Source organism: Microtus oregoni, unplaced genomic scaffold (genome assembly GCF_018167655.1).
Source record: "Microtus oregoni isolate MIOR12 unplaced genomic scaffold, Mior012 000044F_ref0000062, whole genome shotgun sequence".
NCBI lineage: Eukaryota > Metazoa > Chordata > Mammalia > Rodentia > Cricetidae > Microtus > Microtus oregoni.
The window spans coordinates 12,242,928-12,267,190 of record NW_024543218.1 but is presented as its reverse complement, the minus strand read 5'-3'; the positions used below and the strand labels follow the sequence as shown (position 1 = coordinate 12,267,190).

General features: G+C 36.1%; 1 protein-coding gene and 1 long non-coding RNA gene across 2 annotated transcripts in view; one reads left to right on the top strand and one right to left on the bottom strand.

The window, feature by feature from the left end:
* LOC121434762 (semaphorin-3D) overlaps positions 1-24,263 on the bottom strand; it is a 162,884-nt gene that overhangs the window by 124,599 nt on the left and 14,022 nt on the right. The gene's annotated exons all lie outside the window — the stretch shown is intronic.
* Positions 6,085-22,531, top strand: LOC121434763. The gene is made up of 3 exons (XR_005972499.1): positions 6,085-6,122; positions 18,811-18,872; positions 22,486-22,531. It is a non-coding gene; the product is annotated as an uncharacterized LOC121434763 (long non-coding RNA).

Here is a 24,263-nt window from a genome sequence, read left to right as displayed (position 1 = left end):
ATTTTTGGTTTGTTTTCTGACAAGGTATACTTGGAAATTCACACTAGTTTATATAAGTTAGGAAAACTTCATTGACATTTTAGAAGTATAAATTTAAGAAATAGAACTGTGTTGGGAGCAGTGAGACCCCAGATCCTGAATTTCTTGTAATCACCTGATCTGAGTGCCTACAGCTGCTCTGAGCACGAGACCTTCAGGAGTTCCTGATGGCAAGAGAGTGGTTTCTGGTGGGTTTGGCTGCAGTGTGGCTATCTCTATATAATCTGCCCCAGAACACAATAAAGGGGGCATTCTTGGGGAATTCAAGGATGACACGTGTCGCTGTCGCTCTGTCTGTGCGTGTTTGTGAATTTTAACCTCCAGCCCCCTTGTCTGAAGCTCGCAAACAGAGTGCAGACACGGGAGTGTGGCAGATCTGCACTATACAGCGGGGCAAAACCAATGTTTTCATAATATATATACATACAATGCTCTAGAATCCACAATGAGAGAAGACATGATACTTGTCTTTCTTAATCTTAGTTACTTATTTACTTAATATAATGATTGTTAGTTGCAATTGTATTATTTAACAATATAATTTTATTTCTTATGACGGATTTAAATTCCATTGTGTATATGAGCCACAATTTTTTATTCTAGGAAATTACTGATGGATGTCTAGGCTGAAACAGTGCTGCAATAAACATCAAAAACAGTGTAGTGTGTTGACTTAGATACCTCAACATGTATACCAAAGCGTTAGTAGTTCTGTTCTTAGTTTTGAGATTGGAGACTCTCAGTAGAGGTTGGATCAGTTTACATTCCCACAAGCACTATAGGAGTTTCCATACCCTGCATTCTCACAAAACATTATTGTTATTTATTTTCCTAATGACAGCCATTCTCACTGGGGTGAGACAGAACCTCTTTGTAGTTTTAGTTTGCATTTCTCAGATGGCTAGGGATGTTAAACATTAGCAATATTTTGATGTCATTTACAACCATTTCAGATCTAAAAACTTTCCAAGTATTATTTATAACAGTTTTCAAAGTGACTGGGTAGCCTAACAAAAGTTTAATGTTTTTATCCAACAGATTCCAAATCATCCTTAGATCATCATAGTAATTCTCTTTAAATACTCTAATATGGAATATCAAAACCACAAACTGAATTCCTTTTGTTCCTGTGTAAGTATTGAATGTTTCTGTAGCATGAATCTTCCAAATACAGTAATCAGTTGATGGGAATGATTAATTGATAAATCAAAGTGTTCAGGGTATGAAATCATTCTAAATCACATTATTAGTAAATCATTAAATACTATCATGTAGTTCATAAAGTTTTAAATTATATTTATATATACCTGTATATTGAAAAATCATATTTTGTATTTCAATATGTCTGTAACACTATATTGTGGGAAACCCTGAGCTGATGGTGAATAACATACTTGCAAGCTCAGCCTTGTTGGGGCTGGGGCAGGACAGTGAGATCCAGGACATCCTGGGCTCCATAGTTAGACTCTGTCTCAACAAACTATCAGAATTCATAAGTTAAGCTAAATTTTCCCCCTTTCCTTCCACTCTCTTAACACACCCAAGGAATCATTTCTTGTACGTACATATCTCTATGTTATTGTAACTGAATAGACCACTGTGCAAACAATATGCACAGAATGTGTTGGTGTCTTGTGACAATGTAACTAATGGGGTGCCATACTTTATCTCTTTTATCCTATTTCAGCTTCCTACCTCTGCAGAAGCCTACTGCTGCTTCCTAAACACCCCTTTTCTTGCCCGTGGCTGTTGAAACTATGTGCTTCAGGACGATTTGAGCTGTCTACATTTTACATAGCATCCTATCTATTCCTAGTTCCCTGGCATCATTTCACTGTGGTCTTCTTTAGTTACTGCTTAACAAATGGATGCAAAAATTCACCATAGACGTTCGGGCTTCCAACAAGATCCTGAGTTAGGATCTTGGGCTCTAATGGATGAACATACAGTTCTAAGAAGCATTTCTCCATTGTGTATGTATATATGTATATATTGTGTGTGTGCGTGTATATATATATACATATATATGTATATATATATTTCTACCTGAGAGTTTATAAGTTTATAATCACTTTTTACTATATAAACTTTTTAATTAGTTATAAGTTCAAAGGAGTAATGAGGTCTGGGATTTTAAATATTCAACTCAGTTTGCCAGTTAGTCTTTCAACTAATAAGTTAATTTAAACTATTTTCAACAATTAAACTATTTTTTTTTGCTATGTGTTATTATAACTAAAGTAAAGTTCTTGAGTAAAGTAAATTTCTTGAGTCATCTATGGGTGTCTCATGTTGCTGGCTAAGAACCAAGGTCTTGGTCATCTAACCTCTGGGTATAAAGCCTGTTTTGAGACTTACAGGCTTTACCCTGTCTTAGACTATACTTAATTTCTCTAAATCCAACCTTTGGATTTAGAAAAGTGGATTATCAGCTCACATTAAATGTGATGTTGATAAGAATAAAGTCGGAGGCCTCCTCCCTTGTTTGGCACATACATACAACGTTAGCTAAAGCACTGCTATTTCTCACACATACTTTAAGAGTGACTGTTTTTCTAAAGGTAGTGAGTGGCTGTGGAATGTAAAAGAAAAGCTGGAAACCCCCATGACGTCCTGTCACATTCACATATGTGTTTGTATCGTTTGGCGTTAATCCCCTGCAATCATCCTGCACCATCAAACTGCTTCCAATGCATAATGAGATGCGAGCCCTATTGCATCAATAGGGAGACACCCAATTTCTCTCAAGTTCTTTGTAGGGCCTAAATGGACTGCCAAAATTAAATTCAAGCAAAAAGAACACTGAAGTAATAAGAGCGGCGAGGCTGCGTCCCCAGCACCCCGGCTGCCTGCTCAGCTAGCTTATGCCCCGAAATAACAACACACAAACTGTATTCATTTAAACACTGCCTGGCCCATTCTCTTCTAGGCTAATTCTCACATATTAATTTAGCCCATTTATAATCATCTGTGTGTAGCACCCCAAGGTGCGCTTACCAGGGAGATTCTAGCCTAGTCCATCCTGGGTCGGAGCTTCATCCTGGGAGCGGGGCATGGCGTCTCTCTCTGAGGCGTCTGCTCCCCAGAGAGCTGTGGAGTCTCTGAGCTCACTTCCTCTTCCTCCCAGCGTTCTGTTCTGTTTACTCCTCCTACCTATCCTCTAACCAATAAAATGGGCCAGGGCAGTTCCTTTATTAGCCAATGACCTTCCTCCATCAGAACACGCTTACCAGCTTTATTGTGTGTAAATGTTAGAACATCAGAAAAAGGTAAAGGCAAAGTCAAAAGGAAATATCATTTAAAAATGTTTGAGGTCACTATATATCTTTGGAGGCAATGTTTTTGGAGAGGTATAGCACTCATAATATTTAGAAGCTGTTGTGGCAGGAAGACAGCCTGGAGGTGAGTGTAATGGCTGAAGAGGATGATACTAAATTATAACCCAACTTTAATTATAACTGTTGCATACTATTTTAGGAGTGTTGAAAACATTGAATTTCCCAAACTAGTTTTCAGAATGTTTCAAAATGATATTTATGGCATTTTCTGCCTTTCACAAAATCTATCTTTATTACTTCTGAAAAAATTATAACCTCCATTACAGATATATTCTTTGTTCTTAAAAATTAACATTGTGTGTGTGTGCATGTATGTGTGTGTGCGTGTGTGAATCTTCTGATCCACACTTCCATGTATGGAAGTCAGAGGACAACCTGTAGGAGTTCTCTTCTACCATTTGGGTCTATAATGCAGGGCACCAAATTAGGTGGCAAGTGTGTTATCCTCTGAGCCACCACATCAGCCCTCATCATTTCCTTCAGACCAGATGCATGCTAGACATCTATGATGGCTGAATTCCAAAACCCAGTGAAGAGCTAGGCTTGTATTCACAAAGGAACCAAGTTCCTTCTGTTTCCTTCATCACATCACTTCTGTGATCAATGGTGGAGATGCAGCTGAAATCCCACACAGCACAGAGACCTGAATACCTTACTAAAAAGAATGATCTATGAAGGATCAAGGTTCAGAACCCTCTGAAACTGGAGTGATCTCTCTCTCTCTCTCTCTCTCTCTCTCTCTCTCCCTCCCTCCCTCCCTCCCTCCCTCTCTCTCTCTCTCTCTCTCTCTCTCTCTCTCCCTGTGTGTGTGTGTGTGTGTGTGTGTGTGTGTGAGAGAGAGAGAGAGAGAGAGAGAGAGAGATGTGTGTGTGTGTGTGTGTGTGTGTGTGTGTGTGTGTGTGTGTTTTGCTCAGGGACATTCTGAATATCCTCTTTTGTTTTTAGAACAGTTTTGTTTTTCCTAGAATCAATTGAGAATGTCTCAAGAGCCTTCTGTATGCAGGGAAAGGTCATGAAAAATGGAAACGATTTGGCCATTAGATCAGTATGTTTTGAATAAGAATTAAGTTCCAGTTTTACTTGCTTCCTGAGTAAGATTTCTTGAAATTTAGTAATGAGAGTTTTATTATAAAATCTCTATCCATTCACTGTATCCAAGCAAGCACATGACAGTATTTAACTTGTATTGTACATTGGCAAAACTCTGTTTTCCTTAGTTTTATGACCCACCAAGACATCTTGCTGGCACTTGCCCTGTATTTTCAGAAAGTATGCACCTAACTATATGAGAAGTTTTGTTAAGAGTCTCTCTTTCTTATTAGCATGATTTCAGTGAATAGAAGTTCATACTAGACAATTGTATTTTACTACAACTGTTTACAATGGTCTTTCTAGTCTTTTTTTTAATCTTCCTTTCATTTGTTATTTGTTTGAAGAAAAGGAAACCTAACGTTGTATATAAGCATAGAGCGTGCCTATGTTTGGTAACTACTCATCAACATATAAGCTGTGTCTGCAATGCCCACTCCAGTTACAGTCACAGTACAGACCTATTCTAAATAAATCACATCCAGATTAAAAAGGGGATGGGAGAGCAGTGTCTAAGTGGTAAAATATGCAAGCAATTTTGAGGAAAATCTTTGTGATATAGAGATTATTGCTGTCTTGGGCAAGAAGGAATGTGAAGCTCCTTTGCGGCAGTGCATACAAGCATCTTTTGGAATGTGAAAAAAAGCCCAGCAAATACTTGAGTATAAAACAATGAAGAGAAGCTGTCTTCTTATCCTTCACACGCCAATAAATCAAACTTACATACTTCTCCTCAATAAAAATGTTATACCGTATTACATTGTAAAATTAAACTTCTCTCTTAACAAACAAACCCTCGGGTACATTCCTGTTTCAGGTTGACCTTCAGGAACTGTGATAACATCTGTAGTCGGGAATCAAAAAACTTGGGTTTTCAAATTGTTACACGTGGTTCATTTAATATAAGCATATTTTAATAAAACAGCATTTATCTCAACTTCTATACTGAAATTTAGGAAATAGTTTTCTAGGGAACTTATTTTAATATGAAAATTATATTTTATAATTATATGAGTTTAGGACAATTATGCCATGTGTTTTCTTAATATAATGAAAAATAAAATAATTCTTGTTACAAAGCAAATTATTCTTACTATTGCTGAAAATCCTTGTATTAACCGGGAAAAGAAATGGGGGTAGGGGAATCAGTTATCTGTATTATTTTCTATCTTCACACAGCTTGGCCTTATTAGAATGTGACTTTTGAACACATGTTAGGTTCTCTGGTCCAATTTTATTATAGACTAAGGTAGACAAGCATCACGTGTGCTTTGGTGAAAAGAAGGTTGAGTTAAGAGATTGAAGACCTTGCTGAAGTCTGACTTTAAATCACACAAGGCATGTATGTAAGTTTGGGGAATGTGATGAAACACTCAGTGGTGGGAATATCTATATCAATGTGTTATTAAGCTACAAATCATAAACATCACATTATGCAGAAAATATATAAATTGCTTAGAGATGAATGTATATGAGCCATAAAGATTTTTAAGAGATTAATTTTTTCAACTCAGCTATACTCTCTTTGTAATAGATGCTACCAGGACATACCAGTTACAGTGATTCACAAAACACCTGCTTCAGATCTATTTAACTCGTTTCTGTGAAAGAAGAGACTCACAATTATGTATACACATGCACACCTCAGAAAGGAAGGTGAGCAAAAATAAGTTCTTTATCAAATTTGTCACCTTTCATGATATACACAGCTGCTGTCACTGAAGGGTAATTGCTGCTTGATTTTCAAGGGCAGGTCTGAGGCTGCTATGTGCTTTGTCTGTGTATGTGGGTTACCCCAGTTGATATTCTGGCCTGCGGCTGGATACGTGAATCCAAGGAGCCCTTCCAGTTTCCAGATATTTCAAGTGTTTTCTTTCCAAATGGCATTTCTAATTTGAAATATAAGCTCGTCAACTCGAAATCCAAGTTCTTTCCTTAACTCCAGCAATTGCTTTCTCTCTGTTCTTCAGCATGCACTCCGTGTCCCAGACAAAGTGGTCAGGGAAAGCATGCCATCCACATCATTTGCCTTTCTCTTCCCCTTGGGGATGTTCTGCTCTCCCTGATCCAGTCTCAGCCAAAAAGCATTTCTGGATAAGTTTCAGGTCAAAGAACTGATTCGGGCTTTGTCAAGACAGCTAAAGTCGGTTTTTCTTTACTATATTAATTTAGGAAATGTCTCATAAATGATATCCAAATTGTGATGGTTTCAGTTAGAATTTCTCAAGTTTTGAGCTTTTCACGTGTATGTGTTGGGGTTCAGTAGAAAGGAGCATCTATTTGGAATCTGGATGTTTTCCCAAGTGAACACTCAAGGTCATGATACTTTTTCCTGTGCTGGGCAGTGGCAGCAAGCAACAGCTCCCTGTCCAACATCAATTACAGAAGAAAACAAGCAATGGACAGCCTTAAGCTGTCGCTAACCTGTAGTACTGGGCTATTTGACAGGTTCAATATACTAAATACATTTTAACTTACAATGCTTTTAGTTAAAACATACATTTTTGGACCTAACTAGATCATAAATAAAGCTACATGTATCTTGACTCTTGTTTTCCCTAAGAATCGCCTATGTTTATTTTTAAATTTCTAATTTGGAATTAGTTTTGACATCAGCTATTCTTAACTAACAAACCACAAGCCTAATCTATTCCTTTTTTAAAAAAAATACTTGTTTGTGAGTGTGTCATTGTAGATCTTCTGCCCATGCCTAACCACACAACCTTTTCTTTATTAAAAAAAAAAATGCCCAGTACAGAAACAAAACCCACTAAAGTCACCTAAATAAAACAAAATAAAAAAGATTCCCCTCCACACACACAAGGAAGAATAACCCCACCAAGCGGTACACAATAATAGTACACAAAACGTGTGCAATCCATAATACGTTGGTTAACTACTTCTTAACATGAGTACTGTCGTGGTGTGAGTGAATCATCCAGTGTCATTTCCTTGCAAGAAACTGATTTTCCCACTCCTATCAGGTATAAGTAAACAATTCAGCTTTTAACCTTATCATTGTGGCCAGGTTTTCATTAATTCATTTTGAAAAATATAATAAGATAAAACAGAAATTATTATATTGAAGTTGGACAAGATAAAACAATCAAAGGAGCCCAAGAGAAGACACAAGAATAAGAGACCCACTTGTTTGCATACTCAGATATCCCATACAGCCTGGAAGTCATAATATATACTTGACTTTAAGGCTCCTCTACCCAACCAGTGTTTAGACGATGCTTGGATATTGAAAGCGAACATTTTCTTTTATTTATTCCAAGTAGCTAAAGAAAGCTTACAAGGCTCAAAACAAAACCTTAACTAATGTGTAAACAAGAAATTAACAAATAAGAAGCTGGAGATGTAACAAGCATCCACTCTTCTGACTCATTAAACACTAAACTTTGGGAAAAAAAGGATATAGAAAATTTCTTTGAAAATTGGTCTTATTTTATTACCTTGTAACATCAAAATATGTTGTGGAGAACTTGATAAAATGTACTTAATGAAGAGAAGGAATTGATCTGAGAAGTTATACTTTATGAATAATGAAATATGTTGAGGAATGGATGAGAATCATCACGTTTTTCAAGAGTCTGAGCACTGCTGGAACCATTTTCACTACATTTTATCTATTTCTTCAGGAGTTTTAGCTATGAAAATAATTGTGTATGTGAGTGTGTTGCCTGAATGTGTAGCATGTGCATGCCTGGTGCCCAGAGAGGTCAGAGAGGGTGTAAAACCCATACAACTGGAGTTACAGATGATTGAGAGCTACCATATGTGGGCTGGAATCAAACCCATGCCTTCTGCAAAAGCAGCAAGGACTTGTAACCACTGAGATGTCTCTCTAGTGCAATAAAATGAGAAATTTTGCTTTGAAAATTGTAAAACGAAATTCCTATTTGAAAAATGGATATGTTGTCAAAGTTTCATCTAAATATTTAGCCTTATAACCAGAGACTGGGCTATCATCAGTCTTGGTCAAAGAAGCTATTTGCTGTGAACACAGGTTAGTGTAGAGCCTCATGGGTGGCGAGAAGGTAATGAGAACAAGCGACTGTCATGACATTGACTTTAAAAGAAACACATATCAGGCCCTCTAATACTTAGAGAACACTGAGGAAGAACAGGCAGAAACAATGTAAGTGACATATGTATGATAGGAAGCAAAGGTCTAAAATGCACTTCTGTAGGTGTAACATGACCGTGTCCCACAGCTGAGCCTGTAAACATATAGTCATAGATGGGGGAATATTTCCATTAGCACCATCACCTCAGGCCCTGCTTAGGGAGAGCTAGTGGCAGTTGGGGGATACTGAGGAGAGGAGTCATTCTCTTTAGTAATGTAACCAACCACTGATGAGCTATTAATACTTCCCTAGATAGCTTCACATCCATGCCTATTCTATCACATTGGTTAAACTCAGAGGCCACAAAGTAAAAACAAAACCAATACAGAAACAGATGAAAGTGGGAATGGGGCTAATGAGTTAGGTTTAGGAGAATGTTGGATGTGGGATAAAGGAGGACGAAGGAGATAAATGTCATCAAAGTGTGTTATTTATGTATATGGCATTGTTGAACAGTAAATTGTTTAAAATGATTAAAAATGACTACAAAAGACAAAAAGGAACCCTTCCAAAATGAATTAATTAAGATCTTCCAAACCAACCAAAAACATATGGTCACCAAGATAATTCTGATTTACATGCTTGTCTACTGAACAACTGCTTTGATTTTTTGATGATATATGGACCAAGTGAAAAGCTGTTAGGAAATCATAGCAAAAGTTAGCAAGTTGAGCCAGGCAGTGGTGGCGCACGCCTTTAATCCCAGCACTCAGGAGGCAGAGGCAGGCGGATCTCTGTGAGTTCGAGACCAGCCTGGTTTACAAGAGCTAGTTCCAGGACAGGCTCCAAAGCTACAGAGAAACCCTGTCTCGAAAAAACAAAACAAAACAAAACAAAAAAAAAAACAAAAAAACAAAAACAAAAAAAAAAGTTAGCAAGTTATTTTTAACATTAAAATATCTGCAAGTTTTAATTTTTTTCCATCTTGTTATGGAATAGGCAGGAATGTGGCAAAACTACATATTACCTATCAGAATACCCCCTCTCTGTCATGTTAGGAATGGACTAATCCCAAATTTGAGTAGAGCCTGTCATAAATGCTTTATTTTTCACCCACAAAGCTAGTAAACTTCAGTAAGTTTTCATGCATTCTAAGTGATGTGTGAACTGTACTCGACACTTTTATAAATGAAATTGCTTGTGTCCATTCCCATTTGTCTTCCAGAGAAGAAGTCTGTAAAGAGAGTAAGATGCCTGTGACCCAACTGTGGTCAATTTGTAGCTGAGTGATAGAATCTGAGGAATTCAGAGGAATAGATTCACCGATCCATCCTGCTCCCTGCCTCCCTGCATGCGTGCATGATGTCTTTCTTCTCCTCCTATTCCTCTTCCTCCTCCTCATTCTTCATTTTGTTTGTTTTATGTATTTTCCTTCCTTCCTTCCTTCCCTCCCTCCTTCCTTCCTTCCTTCCTTCCTTCCTTCCTTTCTTTTTACTTTTGGAGACAGGGTTTCTCCATCTACTCCTGGTTGTTCTGGACCTTTCTCTGTAGACCACACTAACTTCAAACATACAGAGATTTCACCTGTTTCTGCTGCCCAGGTGCTTGGTTAGTAAATATGCATTTTTTAAAATTCCATTTTATTTGGTTTGTCGAGAGAGGGTTTTTTGATGTCTATTCCTTGGCACTTAATCAAAGCTTTTTATTGTGTAGTATTCTTAATAGCACACAAAAATGGTTATTTCCTTATTAGTTATCTTTAAACTATGTATAAATCTTGCAACATCATTTTATTCTTTAAAAGTGCAGTAAACACACCAATAGCACATATACTCCTGAATACCATTCTATTTCTGTCTACAGAGTCTGCCAAAGGCCAGATGTTGAAGCATTATGCCCTGGGATTCTGTGATGCAGTTGGGGGGTATACACAGTGTCCTGAGTACAGACAGCCTATGTGAAGAGAGCTGGGTCACTGGAACACAGGGCTGAGGGAATATGACCTTCTTCTTCCTCTGCTCTCCAATTGTCATTATGTAAGGACGTCCTCTGGGTCACAGCCACTGTGTGAGGCCCCCAAACAACTGAGTCAACTGACTATGAAGTGAAATGTGAAACGCTGAGCCAAAGTAAATCTTTCTATCTTTTAATTGGATTTTTCTCAGGTGTTCCATAGCAGGAAGGCAACCTTACACAAATGTTTGTCTTACAATTATTAGAATGTAGAGTTTCAGTGCCTTGTGTTTCACCAGAGAATATGATTTAGCACATTATATTAATCTTTGCAAACTCGGATTCCTCTTGATCAAGCATTTTTCAACACCACCTAATAAAGTGTCCCGTTTCTATCTTACCTTCAAACTAGAAATGATATTCTTTCTTTATCAGGTATGTGCTCCAATAGCAATGTTAATAATAGTGCTATAGTTAAAGTACTAATAATAAGTGGGTAACAAGGGCTTATAAAAATCTGATAATGATAATCAGCTCAGAACTGGTTAGGAGTTCAGACAGGAAGGGGACACCTGCAGAACACAGATGTATTTTATATCAGCCATTTGTAAATCTAAAATCATTATGATTGAAGCCACTCTGTATAGAATTCTCTATAGAAGAACGTGACAAGGGTATTTTGTAGTTAATATCACTTACTAGATTTTTGTAAACAGTTAAATTTCTTAGAAAATAGTCAACTTAATATAAACTAATCATCTTATACTACATTCTGTGGAAATATTCTAAAGTATGTCATGTACAATATATATCTACTTTGTAAGGAGTTATCATGAGCTTTGGGATACAGGAAACAAATTATGTAGTTTTGCTATAAGAAATAGATTCAATGGCAGGAATGTTGGCAGTTCTAAACTTAATCAACTGTTTTATATATACATATATGTTTATATGTAATTCATAGTCTAACAGAGACTTTAGATGTTAAAGATAAAACTCCAATATTCTCACCTTAAACATTATACAGATGTCATACAGTAAACAAGTGTAAATTGTGCAAAGAGGCCAGGGACTATTTTTACTTAAGTTTTAGTTTCACAAGATCCCCAGAGAAAGACTTAACTAAGACTTTAAGCTGGAGTATAGACCTGGAGAAGTTCCTCACACAGCAGATGAATCAGCATTATATATGGAGGAGGCAAAAGTCAAGCGCAGATTCTTCATATGGTAAAAAGATGGAGCTGGCACTATTAATAGAGAATTCAGACTCATGCTTCTCGTGGGGAATATTCAAGAGGAGATAATTGGAAAACTATGATCTGAGATTTGGGTAGGCTCTCTCTGTCAGATAGCCTGCAGAAAGTATTGAGGAGGAAGCAAAGTTAAAAGTTGAAGAAGCGGACACCAACATAGTGGATGTCTATCTTTGGTAGTTACCCTAAGGAAGCAGTAGGACAGGAGGGGTGAGGTTGCCAGAAAAAGGGGTCCACGTGGCTTAAAGAATAATAACAAGAACTGACCCTTGATGCAATCCAGTATTCAAAGCTTAAAAAGCAAAAAACACCAATGACCGAGACCCAGAATAACTACTTGTGATTGAGGAACTGATCAGGTGTGTGTGGGACTCTGTATTCATGTGAGACCTTAGAAAGAAAATGAAGTAATATACTTAACTTATTCTATTTGCTTAAATGTTATTGATATGCAAGTAATATGTGATAACAGCATTGATCACTGTTTGTGAGCATTACTAAGGAATTATAGATTACTCAAAAGCACCAATTCCTATCCAGATAAATACTTATATCATTTAAAAATTAAGATATAATTATGTTAGTAAATGCTTTATATTTATGTTTTAAACTGCATAAAATTAATGCCACTAATTTGTATTTATTTCTTCCCATAAAGTGTTATAACTGCTTAAGAGAAAGCTCTTACTCATTCTGAAAGTAATTTCAAAATAATCAAATTCATATTATTTATTGTATCTTTTTACATTGAAACTAAGATTTCACATTAACACAAATACTCTTTATTTTTACGTTTACTGAGAAGAGGATGCTACTGAAATTATGACATATCATGCATTAATGCGGCCACTCATTTCAGAGTTGTAGGGACAGGAAACTGGCATCTTCAGATCTGAGATAGATATTATTGTATTATCTTCTGTAAACCAAGATATACATCCTAAATGAGAAGCTTTTAACAAACAACTATTACTAAAATTCAATAGCACATGGATTTAATCAATTCTTATTTTTCTATAGATGGAGTTTAAGCACTATATTTGGATAGAAGAAAACCAAGAAACATCAAAACACGTAAATTTAGATACACCTGTATGTTACAAATAATTTTATACAATTAGTATATTATTATATCTTAATGTTAACGAATGTTCTAATAATTTTAAAATGTCTATAGGAAAGTATTACTAACAGTCAAAATTCGTTCTCATAAGAATAGCTTTAATAATTTGTCCAATATGAGCAAAAATATTCACTTTGCTAAAGCTAATGCTAATGGAACAGAGTCAGAGCTATGACTCAGCAGGTAGAGTGCTGGCCACTGAATTTGACCGCTTGAGTTCATTCTCAGGACCCACAGTGTAGAAGGAGAGAATCAACTCCAAGAGGGTATCCTGTGACCTCTCTACGATGAGCTGAAAGGCCACACCCACTTTAAACAAAGGAGTAAACAAATGTCAACTTCTCAATGATTAAGTCCTAAGCCAGTCCTGTGAATGCTAATTTATTTATGAACCATTTAAGAAAATATTAACTGGGCAACGTTTAGTTGCTCCAAACCATTCTCAGTAGTGTGGACATCACAAGGAACACGTTAGGAGAGATGATATGTGATTTCCAGAGTATATGCAAGGGACAGAAAACAATCGACAGAGAGGCTATGTCACAAAGCGTAAGAATGTGACGAGTGTTACAAGCTAAATAGTAAAGATTCGTCACTCTCACCTAAAGCACAGCACCAATTCTCTCTGACAGATTACAGCCAAGTTCTTAGTTCTTATTTCCTGACTTTGACATCTATTATTTATTCCCTCAAATGCATCTCTTACAGCATGCAAGGCAAGCTGATTATCAGCCAGGTTTAATTACCTGGGGCTCCTTGTTAACAGCAAAATCCACTTAAACCAGCTTTCCTCTGATTGTCGCATGGGAATGGCTTAATAGTCATAATGATGACCTGGAATACTTATTTCTTCTGAGCAAGGTTTGTATGCTTGCTATCCCATAAATAATTCGAGATTCACTGGGAATGATTGAAACAAAGAAAAGAAATAGTTTTGACCAGTTTCATACTATTTGGAAACAAATGTGATACTTCTCAGCAAATCTGAATCCGGGATGTTAAAATTACAGCTACACAAAAAGAAGAAAATTAAGATATGTTTTCATCCCTTCCCCAGTTTAAATTGTTACTGTGCAATTTTTTCTGTATCTTTTCGGGTGTTTTCACTTATACATGCATACATGGAGATCTATTTTACAGCAGTAAAATTGAATTAAACATTATAATTGATAAACTGCTTAAATGAATTGTACTTATTTTTCTTGTTCTTGCTGCAGCTCTCTCTTTTAAACCTAACACACAAGCCACTCACTCCCCTTTCCATCTTTTTCATGACAATCACTTCTCGACGAGAGAGAAGTTCAAGTTATTCCGCAGCGTGCTTTAACCTCCTTATGTTCGATCTCAAAATTGCCGCAGTCCATCATCTGTTTCAGAACCAAATGTTAATGAAGTGCACAATATGCTTCATTTCTCAAAGATTCGCTGGAATCCAGAGAAAATCAATCATTGCACTATTGGGTATTCTGCAATATTTTTAAAAGATTGAGCGCTCCCTTGATCTCTCACCCTTGGAAGAAGGACATGATGCTTGCCATCCCTGGCTGAGGATCACTGCTCTCCAGTAAGAATTGTGAAGGTGTCCTAAGGACACAGCTTTAGCTATGACTTAAATGGACCTTCTTTGTGGTTTCCATAACCAAATCCCCTCCTGAAGCCTTTTCTCCATCAGAGCAAATCTGAATAAGAACGTGTGCCTTTGCGCTGAGTAGTACCAAGTTTACCTAAATTAATGTTTATTTAGTATCTAATAATGTTTTCTGCTGAGACAAACTGGACTCTGTTTTCTCAAGGCCTTTGCCAAGTCTCATAAATCTGGGGCAAGGCATCCAGTGTTACCCCCACTAATAACCAAAGTGGCCACCCACAGAATAAACAAGGGCCTGGCTTTCCAGACATCACTGAGAGACTCTATGGGGGTACATTCAGATTTCTCGGTATTAATTTATGATGTGTGGAATGTACTTTGCACTCAAAGAATTAGAATTGGAAAAGAATACAAAGTACACATTTAAACAGAGTTTCAGCATATACTTTTTAAATTTAATAGGGAGCCCTCACCACAAGAAGGAAAGGTTTAAAAAAAAGAGAAAACTTTGTGTTTCTGTAAGGAATATAGAGAGCAGCATTACCCTTCAGTTTTTTTGTGGTACGGTAGAATTTCTAAGCAATTACACACCAATATCTCCAAAAGAAAAACCTTACAGTGTAATTTTTCCTCTGTGTTAAAATTAAGTAAATTATTTATTCAATTGGAGTTCATGAAGCTGTTTTTTTTTGAGTAATATAATAGATTCTTGAATCAAATCTTTCTAGTAAAGAATTTTGCAAGTACTTGGGTTTAACTATAACATGGACTCAGACAGTTAATTCCATATGACTTTGATTGTTTTAACGTCCAAATTTCTTTCTCTGGACTAGGCATTACAGAGTATTTTAAAGTCTTTAATAAAAACTTTCTAAAGATGTCATAATTTATTTATAAAAGACACAGATCACATAGAGGGACTGAGGAATTCAGTTCATGGTGGTCCCATTTTAATTTAATCATTCTCCACAGTAATGCAGCATTTCCCCCAATTTGCATTGAACTTGAACCTCAAGAGCAGATGCGGGCAAATTTTAGAAAGAAGGGGTAAAAAAACTGATTTTGATATTTGTTTTATTTTAGAGATCCCAGAAAGAGTTTCCACAGAAATAGATATTCCAGAAGAGAGGAAAAGGAGATGGCATTTTTGAGTGTCTGAAAGCCCAATAGATGTTTTCTTTAATTTTATGGTTTCTTTGCTTTTTCTCTAGAAAGATTCCCACACACAATATGATGTGAATAGACTAACCTCTCTGTCTTGGCTGGGTGATAGCATCTCAAAATAAATATACATCATATACATTCTTTTCCGGAATGTTTCTTTCTGAACCATACCCATGAGCTAAGATGGCTTTCTCAGGACGTGACAGAAGTTAAGACTGCCACCTTGGTCAAGTGGGGCTAGTTCTAGCCCCAGGAACAGCCACGCCTTGCCCACCTTGAGTCGGAACCATTTGTATTAACACATACAAGAGTGTATCTTGTAACTTACTATAATCTTGAAATAGTATTCTGGAGTTTGTGTAATTGTGTACATTCGGGTTTTATAACATTTTATGCACAGAAAAAAAAATATTTATGCCTTTTCTTTTTATGAAAACGTACTTGCATTGTAACTCACAAAATTCTAGCAGGAAGTATTTTGGCTGTATATATGTGAAGAATGGGGGAAGGAAGGAGATGTACATACTTGTTATTCATGGATAAATACATTTCAACTACATAACGTATGTGTGTATAAAATAAAACACTGACTGCACATATATAAAAAAGGAAAGTGACATCAAAAGCTTGTCTGCTCCAATCAACTTGACAAATCTTTCTCCTTTTGTATATTAACTTGTCTCATATGCCTTCAGCATGCTGAAAAGATTTCTAGCAAGCTCATCTTAGGAATCACTGCATCACCAGATGAAGAGTCACTTCTGCATATCCATAGAATGCAACTTACAGCTGAGAATAAAGTTGAAGTGACACAGGGACCATAAAAACTCAGACCACACAAATGAAGTGTCTGATAATTAACTCTAAAGGAAAAAAATAATAAATTATAACTCTAGTAAAAGCAGTTACCTACAGATTATGCAAAATAAGCACCATAAATACACAATATAAACACAGCATACTTCACTGTGTGATACGTTGTCTTACTTTCTGGTAAAATTAATGAGAGATATTTACTTCTAAGATTTACTAAGTTATAATAAGAAAAGTAGAAAGTCATAGGTCAAAGAAATATTTCTGTCTCAAGTCATGTAACACATCCAAATTATTATTTCTACATTACTTTATTTTTATTTATATTTTTAGTTTAATTGCTCATGCAAGCACGTGTGTGTGTGTGTGAAATGTGCATGCAGGTTTTTCCACCTGAGTATACATGTATGAAGTTCAGAGGCAGATGCCTTGTGTTTTCACCTTTTGTTTTCCTCTACCGTCATCATTATCATCACCATCATCATCATCATCACCATCATCATCATCACCATCACCACCACCACCACCATCATCACCATCATCATCATCACCATTACCACTACCACCACCATCACCATCATCATCATCATCATCACAAGAGTTGGTCTCTGAACCCAAGCTTCATTTCTGTGAGAGTGGCTGGCAAGGTTGGCCTTGGGTGCCCTATCTCCGGCCATCAGTGCAGAAGTTTTAGTTGGTGAATCTTCAAACTAAGGTCTCCATTCTCATGCAGCAAGCACTTAACTATTAAGCTGTCCCCCACCCCAAAAACTATCACAGGAAAACATCATCCCATCATTTTTCTTTGTTAGCCTCGGTTTTCTTTTCAGCACTTCTTCATGCAAGCTCTATTTTGTGTTCATTTGTTTTTGTGGGGTTTGATTGTGTGGGAAACAAGAATGTTCTGTGTAATGTAGGCTAGGTTGCAAAAGTGTTGTGTAGTCCAGGCTGACCTCAGACCCACAGCCCACTGCCTCATCCCTCCAAGTGCTGAGTGGTCTTACAAGATTGTTCTGAGATAGGTTAGAAAAGTAAGGAAAACTATGAATCCCTGTGAAGAAGAGAATCGCTTCAAGTAGATTCTGTTTAGAGATTTGCCAGTGAGAAATAAAGAATTTCAACACAGATAACACTTGCTGACGGCTAAAAGCCTTTTTTTCTTCCTAGCTCTTACCCTGAAATTTTAGGGATCTGGCTGAAAGTACCATTCACACTAAAGGACATGTCTCATTCCTTCCTGCAAACACAGTGGCTCCTGACTTTATCAGACTGTAATCCCACCCACGATTACAAGTCTGAGGCCACCTTGTAGGAGAAGGGAAAAGAAATGAAAACATTTCTTAGCAATCCGTTCAGATATAACTGAAGAGGCACCAAAATGTTATATCTGCCCACTCCTAAGACTAATTTAAATTCTTTGAGAATTCCACACCCAGGCTTTATTCTTTCTCTGAGCACCATTTTTTTTTCATTTTTGATAAACTCTAAGTTTATTTGTTTGTTCTGAAACTCTTTTCTGCTTCCAGTCTAAGGATAAGCCTTTTACCAGAGTTGATGCTCCAAAAGAGAAAAGCGAGTTCTTCGGATTGGTGTAGGCAACAAAGTGATGTTATGCTTATCTCTGCTGAAAACAGTGCCACGATGCCCAGTCTTGAGTGCTTAGATTTAATATAATAAATATATCTGATATATTTAAAATTTTGTGAAATTTAAAATTAAAAGAAGAGGTCAAATATACTTAAAACTTTTTAAAAGAACCTTCAAATGCTTACATACTAAAATGAAAAGTGTTTTGTGTTGTTTGCTTTTTTTTTACCTTGATTTTTATTTATGTTTTCTGTTTCTTGAGGGAAAGAAAAAAGAGGAGGAAGGGGGAGACAGAGAGAGAGAGAGAGAGAGAGAGAGAGAGAGAGAGAGAGAAATAAAACCTGAAGTTTTTTTGAGTAGAGAGGTGGGGGAGATATGCGAAGAACTGGGGACAGGGAGAAAATGTTATAAAAATATATTGTATACAAACCTTACTAAACACAAATCAAACATTAGCTCATAAGGTATAACAAAATAATAAATTAAAAATTTATATGGAGAATTAAATAATATGGCCGGCACATCCTTCATGTTCCTTCCCAGGGATAGAAAATGTCTTGGTGTGATACGGATATAGTTATTCTTAGCATAGAGACATGAAGCAGATATAGGTTTATCTTACATTTTAAGGTTGATGTGCAACAATATCAATATTTATATTCAAATATTATATAAAAAGCAATACTTGCCACTATAAAAATAATAATTGGCTGCCTAGGGTTATATGTTATAGGTCAGTGATATATGACCAAAGAGAAAATTGCTACTTCACTAAAAGCTTTTTTTACAGGAAAGCAGAAGTGCTAAGAATGCAATGTAATGACCAATGTGAAAGGAACAGAAAATGATGAGGTAAATTTTCTCACTAAGCAAAACAGTAGTTAAGTATGCACCAACAAATGCACTGTATTCTAATAAAGAAAATATATGTAAGGGGATAATAAAATATTTACAATAAGACATTTATTACAAAAATACAAAATTCTGGAGGGTTTTAAAAACATAAAAATCATTTGTTAGAAATAGTTAAACTACTCCGTATTAGATAATGCTTTATAGTTTATTTTCTCTTTCTATTCACTTGCTTGCTTGCTTTGTTTGTATGAGTGTGTATGTGTGTCCATGTGTGTGTTCACATGTACAATATACATCTTTTGTCACCATTGTGACATATTTTCTTAAATGTGTTGCTATTAATTAAACAACATTAAAATATTACTGTATGTGAAATGTGATGCACAGACAGCTAAACACACAGTAAAATAAAAAATAACCATTAAAAATATGTATTTGTTATCCTGGTGTTGTGGTCATGTTTTTAACCCCACCACTCAGGAGGCAGAGGCAGGTGGATCTCTGTGAGTTCAAGGCCAGCCTGGTCTATAGCACTAGTTCCAGAAGCACTAGGATTACACAGAGAAACCTTGAATCTAAGGTCATAAGGATGTCATTGACAGTATTAATGTTAATATTTATCAGAATTGTTTATTATCTAAAATATTTTGAAAGTTTTGTACAGAATTTTCTGCCATCCCATTTATTTTTTTATACTTAAAAGTGAACTGATTTTCTTGATTATCACTTTAACTTACTTTGCTTTTATATTCTGAGTTTTTAATGTGTGTGCTCCTGGGGCTCATGGTATATTGAACAAGCAGTAGATAACAAACACTGTTTTTTAAAGACTCTCATACTTGCGTTCTCTTATTAATTTATGTGAAAATTTACCAAGGTCTTGAGTTAAGAGTAAATACACATTTCTATTGTGTATAAGATATTGGTTGTTAAGGGGAAACAGTGTTTGTACAGTTAACTGGTTACTGCAGTGTGAAAATGAGATGAAATGGAAGCTCACTCCCAACCCCTCCTTTAGAGCACTGGAAGGTCACAGTCATGAGAAAGTAAACCCTCTTTTCAATGAAATACATCTCATACTGACTGCTAACAAAGGGAACTGACCTGAGTGAGCCATGAATCCAGAAACTAGGGGGAAATTTGGTTTAAATCTTAAAAGTCCACAGGTTTCATCATCAGAAGACATGATGACTGTACCTCTGTACCATCCTTGTGGGCTGTTCCTAGGTTAACATCAAGTTTCTTTTTATTGTATGTAATTTTAATTAAAATTTTTTTCAGACAATATATATTATAATTATGCTTGCCTCTTCCTCAACAACTTGCATGGTGTCTCCACATTCCTACCCACCCTGGAATAAGAGATTCTTATATTGTATATTCTGAGAAATATTTTTTAATTTGACTCAGAAAAGTGAAAAATTACCAAGATTAAACATTAAGATTCAGGCCTTATATGTTTGCTTTACAGTGTTACCCAGGTACTTCTGCTGTCATGGTCCTTCTGGTTTCCCAAGTTTAGGAATCAGGTCCATTAGTCAGTGTGGCAGTGAACAGTCTACATTGTGAATCTAAAACTGAACGCAAAAAGCAGCTCAGTGCTGATGAGTGATTTTGTTAGGTGTCCAGGGAGATACTTTAAGTGTTCCAGTTAAAAACAAAGTTGGACATTGGTCAGACACTACGTGGACTGGTCAGGCTAACTCAGTTTCCACATCAGTGAGTACCACATGGCTTGCCAGGTCATCCTAACCATGTGGAGCTGTCTTCTCAGCAGGGGATATGATGTAACCTGGACGTCTATTTGAGCAGGTCATGAGGTTCACAGTATTCCTTCTGATCCAAGATGAAAGCTGCTGCACCATGTCTCATGGATACACTCACCTTGTTAGTATGTGGATCATAATTTAAGAATCAATTAATATATAGTGTTTTTTCAATAAGTTATCAAGACATCACTATTTACTAAGCTATTTGGTACTTTTACGTTGGTCTGCTTATGCCACGGAGGCAAATTACTCAACTGCTAAACACTGAGAACTGAAAAAAAACATTTTTAAAGTTTTCTAAATCCTTTCTTTTCATCCTTGTGAAAATAAAAGAGAAATGTCTACTCATTGACTCAGCCCCTACCTTAATTCTGATGCTCAGTTTGATGTCTTCTTGCACTGCTCTATTTGCAACCCTTGCTAGATTTATGACCAGAAGTTTATAGTCACTAGGCTTTTCCGTGTTGGCCCTCTCTGTGTTAATGTATGAGTGCTCCAGGTAGGTAAAATCGGGGACAACAATGTCCTCATTGTAGTGGCATGATTACGTTCCATTGGAAAAAGCCCAGGACTGACCTGTTGTACACCGACTTTGTCCTTACATGAAGTGTGTTATTTTTATTCCTGTAAATTCTTTTCCTGATATGTGTGAGACAAATAAAATATCTCATCAAACAATGATTCTAAAGTTTTAAACTACTTGACTAACTCATAACATATAAAAACATACTATCCATCTTGAATGTTCTTCAGTTGCTAATCTATATAATGTTTAAATAGCAGTCTGATTACAGCTGTGTTTCCAGACGGTCACTCAAACACAAATAATTTAGAATGGGAGCCTGGAAGCAATGTTAAGCAATGTTAAGCACAAAAGAGACATTTGCAGAAACTCTAGTAAACCAACTCGTGACAAAGTGTTATTTAAAATCAGTTTTTATTTTCTTTTTGTCCTGTGGCATGGATGTTGATTCCTTTATTCATCCTTGAAGATATCTTAAATGTTCCTAAGTTTATGCATGTATATATAATTTGAAAACCTATTTTATCCAGACAAGATTAAAACAAAACAAAGCAAGCAAACATAGGGTATTAGCCTCAATAAAATGAAATTAATTCATTGTTGAAAATATATAATAATTAGCAAAGTTTCTCTTAAGATATGAGTAGGTTTCTCTACTGGAGATAAAAAGTTAGACTGTAGTACTGATGTGTGTGCATGCATGCATGCATGTCTGTGTGTGTGTGTGTGTGTGTGTGTGTGTGTGTGTTTAGAGAGACAGACATACAGAGATCTACAAAACACATATTCAGTCTTTAGTTTATTATGGCTCATATAACATTTATGTTTTCAGGATCCTGAAAACATCCTGTGCGACTGCAGTTAGAAGCAGTATCCCCCCTTTTTCTTTGTTTGTTTCATTACAGTGACTGAAGCATTCAACAAAATCACAAGCTTTATATTGCATTTAAATTTTTTTAAAAAGGTACTGAGAAATTAAAAGTCCATCCAAGAATTTCCATACTTTTAGAGTGTCTATAAAAAAATGAAGCCGGGTGGTGGTGGCGTACGCTTTTAATCCCAGCACGAGGGAGGCAGAGGCAGGCGGATCTCTGTGAGTTCGAGGCCAGCCTGGTCTACAAGAGCTAGTTCCAGGACAGGAACCAAAAAGCTACGGAGAAACCCTGTCTCGAAAAATCCAAAAAAAAAAAAAAAAGAAAGAAAGAAAGAAAACTGTTTTATTTTGTTTTACTGGATTAAATAACCCATGGTTCTTGCTCACACACATTTTCTCTTGTTACTGTGTTGTAAGTCTTGACATGTCCACTTCTTTTCTCAGATACAGTTGCCTTATCTTATGGATTCTGTACCTGAATATACAAAAGGTAGGTACATATTCCTGACCTTATACACATTGCTTTCATAGCCACTTTATACATTTCCAGTCCCCTGTGATTTATTAACAGCTCAGCGTGACTTTAATCCCTCCCTTATTTTGTTTTACACCTCTACCTACATCTTAGGACATTCATTTATTTATTCAGAGTAAAAACCGTTAAATCTTAGAAGTTTTGTCTAACTCAAGTGTTTGCCAAACCAATTTCACTGCAACAAGTTATAGCTGAATTTCTTTTTATTTAATATTAAAAAACATAAGCAAAATTCCAAGTGAATCGGTCATTCTCTGTCACAAGGGACAGAAAAACAGGCTTCTGTCTCTAAATTTGACATTTTATCACCAAGTTAAAAGGTTTGATATACAACATGTGTATTTATTTCTGACCAAATTTGAATACAACTTTTTATATGGTATATGCAAGGCAAATTTGCTAATGTGAAAATGACTTCAGTCTGAATAAAAGGTTCGAAACTTAATCACAACCTTACAATGAAAGAAAACTGATAGCAATTCTGTGCCTTTAAGACACTGTAAAAACATGAAGTTGACAGAGCATACAGTACTAATTTCATGTATCTGGTAATATTATGGTACTAATAGAAAACTACAAAGGCTATGTAGCTGAAATATATTTTCAAATATATATATATAATATATATAATATATATATATATTCTCATTATCATAACACCTACCCAGGCTATGTTAGTGTATGTCATGATTAAAATTTATCATGCACATGCTATGGTATATTTTCTTATTCTGTAAACAAGATGGGAGATCATAGTTTTTGATCTCTAACTTTCACAGGGATGTCAATGAAAGTCTAGAGGCCTAGACAAGGGGACTCTTCCACTGTAAACAACTAGGCATTGTCAAAAAGTTAAGGGCCATTCAGTTTGGTATTTAGAGAACTATATCCAGATGATTTTGAACGTAGTAAAAACACTTCATGTTTATGGTTTAAAAAGCCAAAGGAACATTATAACCACTTTGTGTTATAAATTGACTGTTTCAAATAATCAGTGAAGTCATCCAGCAAAGACCGAGTTATTATTTGTGTTCAGGGTTTCTTGGAGTGATCATATTGAGGAAAACTTCATATGTGATATGGACACAGATCAACCAAAATTGTGCTGCAAATCATATTGGGTCTGTTTCCATATCACAGACCATAGCCAGGTTTCTCCAGAGAAACAAGTGGATGTTTATTTGACTATGTACTGAAAGAGAGAAAATAGAGGGTTGCTTCAGTGTGCTGGCTCATGGGACTATGGAGATTGATGAGATTTCCTGGACTTTGCACTTGCTATCCAGACACTCAGCAGAACTGACAGTGGACAGCTAGTTTAAGTCAGCATCTCACATTCAGAAGAACAGAAATGTAAATCAGTTCTAGTCACATGGCTTGTGATCAAGAAGACAAAATATGGTTCTACTTTAATCTATGCAGGTTCCATAGACAAATGAGATGGTTCAGTTCAAGTATATTGGAGAAAGAATAAGAAAATTATGTGTATAAATATTACAGCTCAAGTGATTCAGACAGAAAGAAATTCCTTTTTACTCATGGTGTGTCTGACTTTTTGTTCTCCTGGATCTTCAGATAAACGCATGAATCCATCTAATATTGAGAGGGCAATGTGTTCTGCTTAGTCTATTGATCAAAACATTAATCTTAATTAAATCACAAAAACCCTCACGGATACACCCAGAGT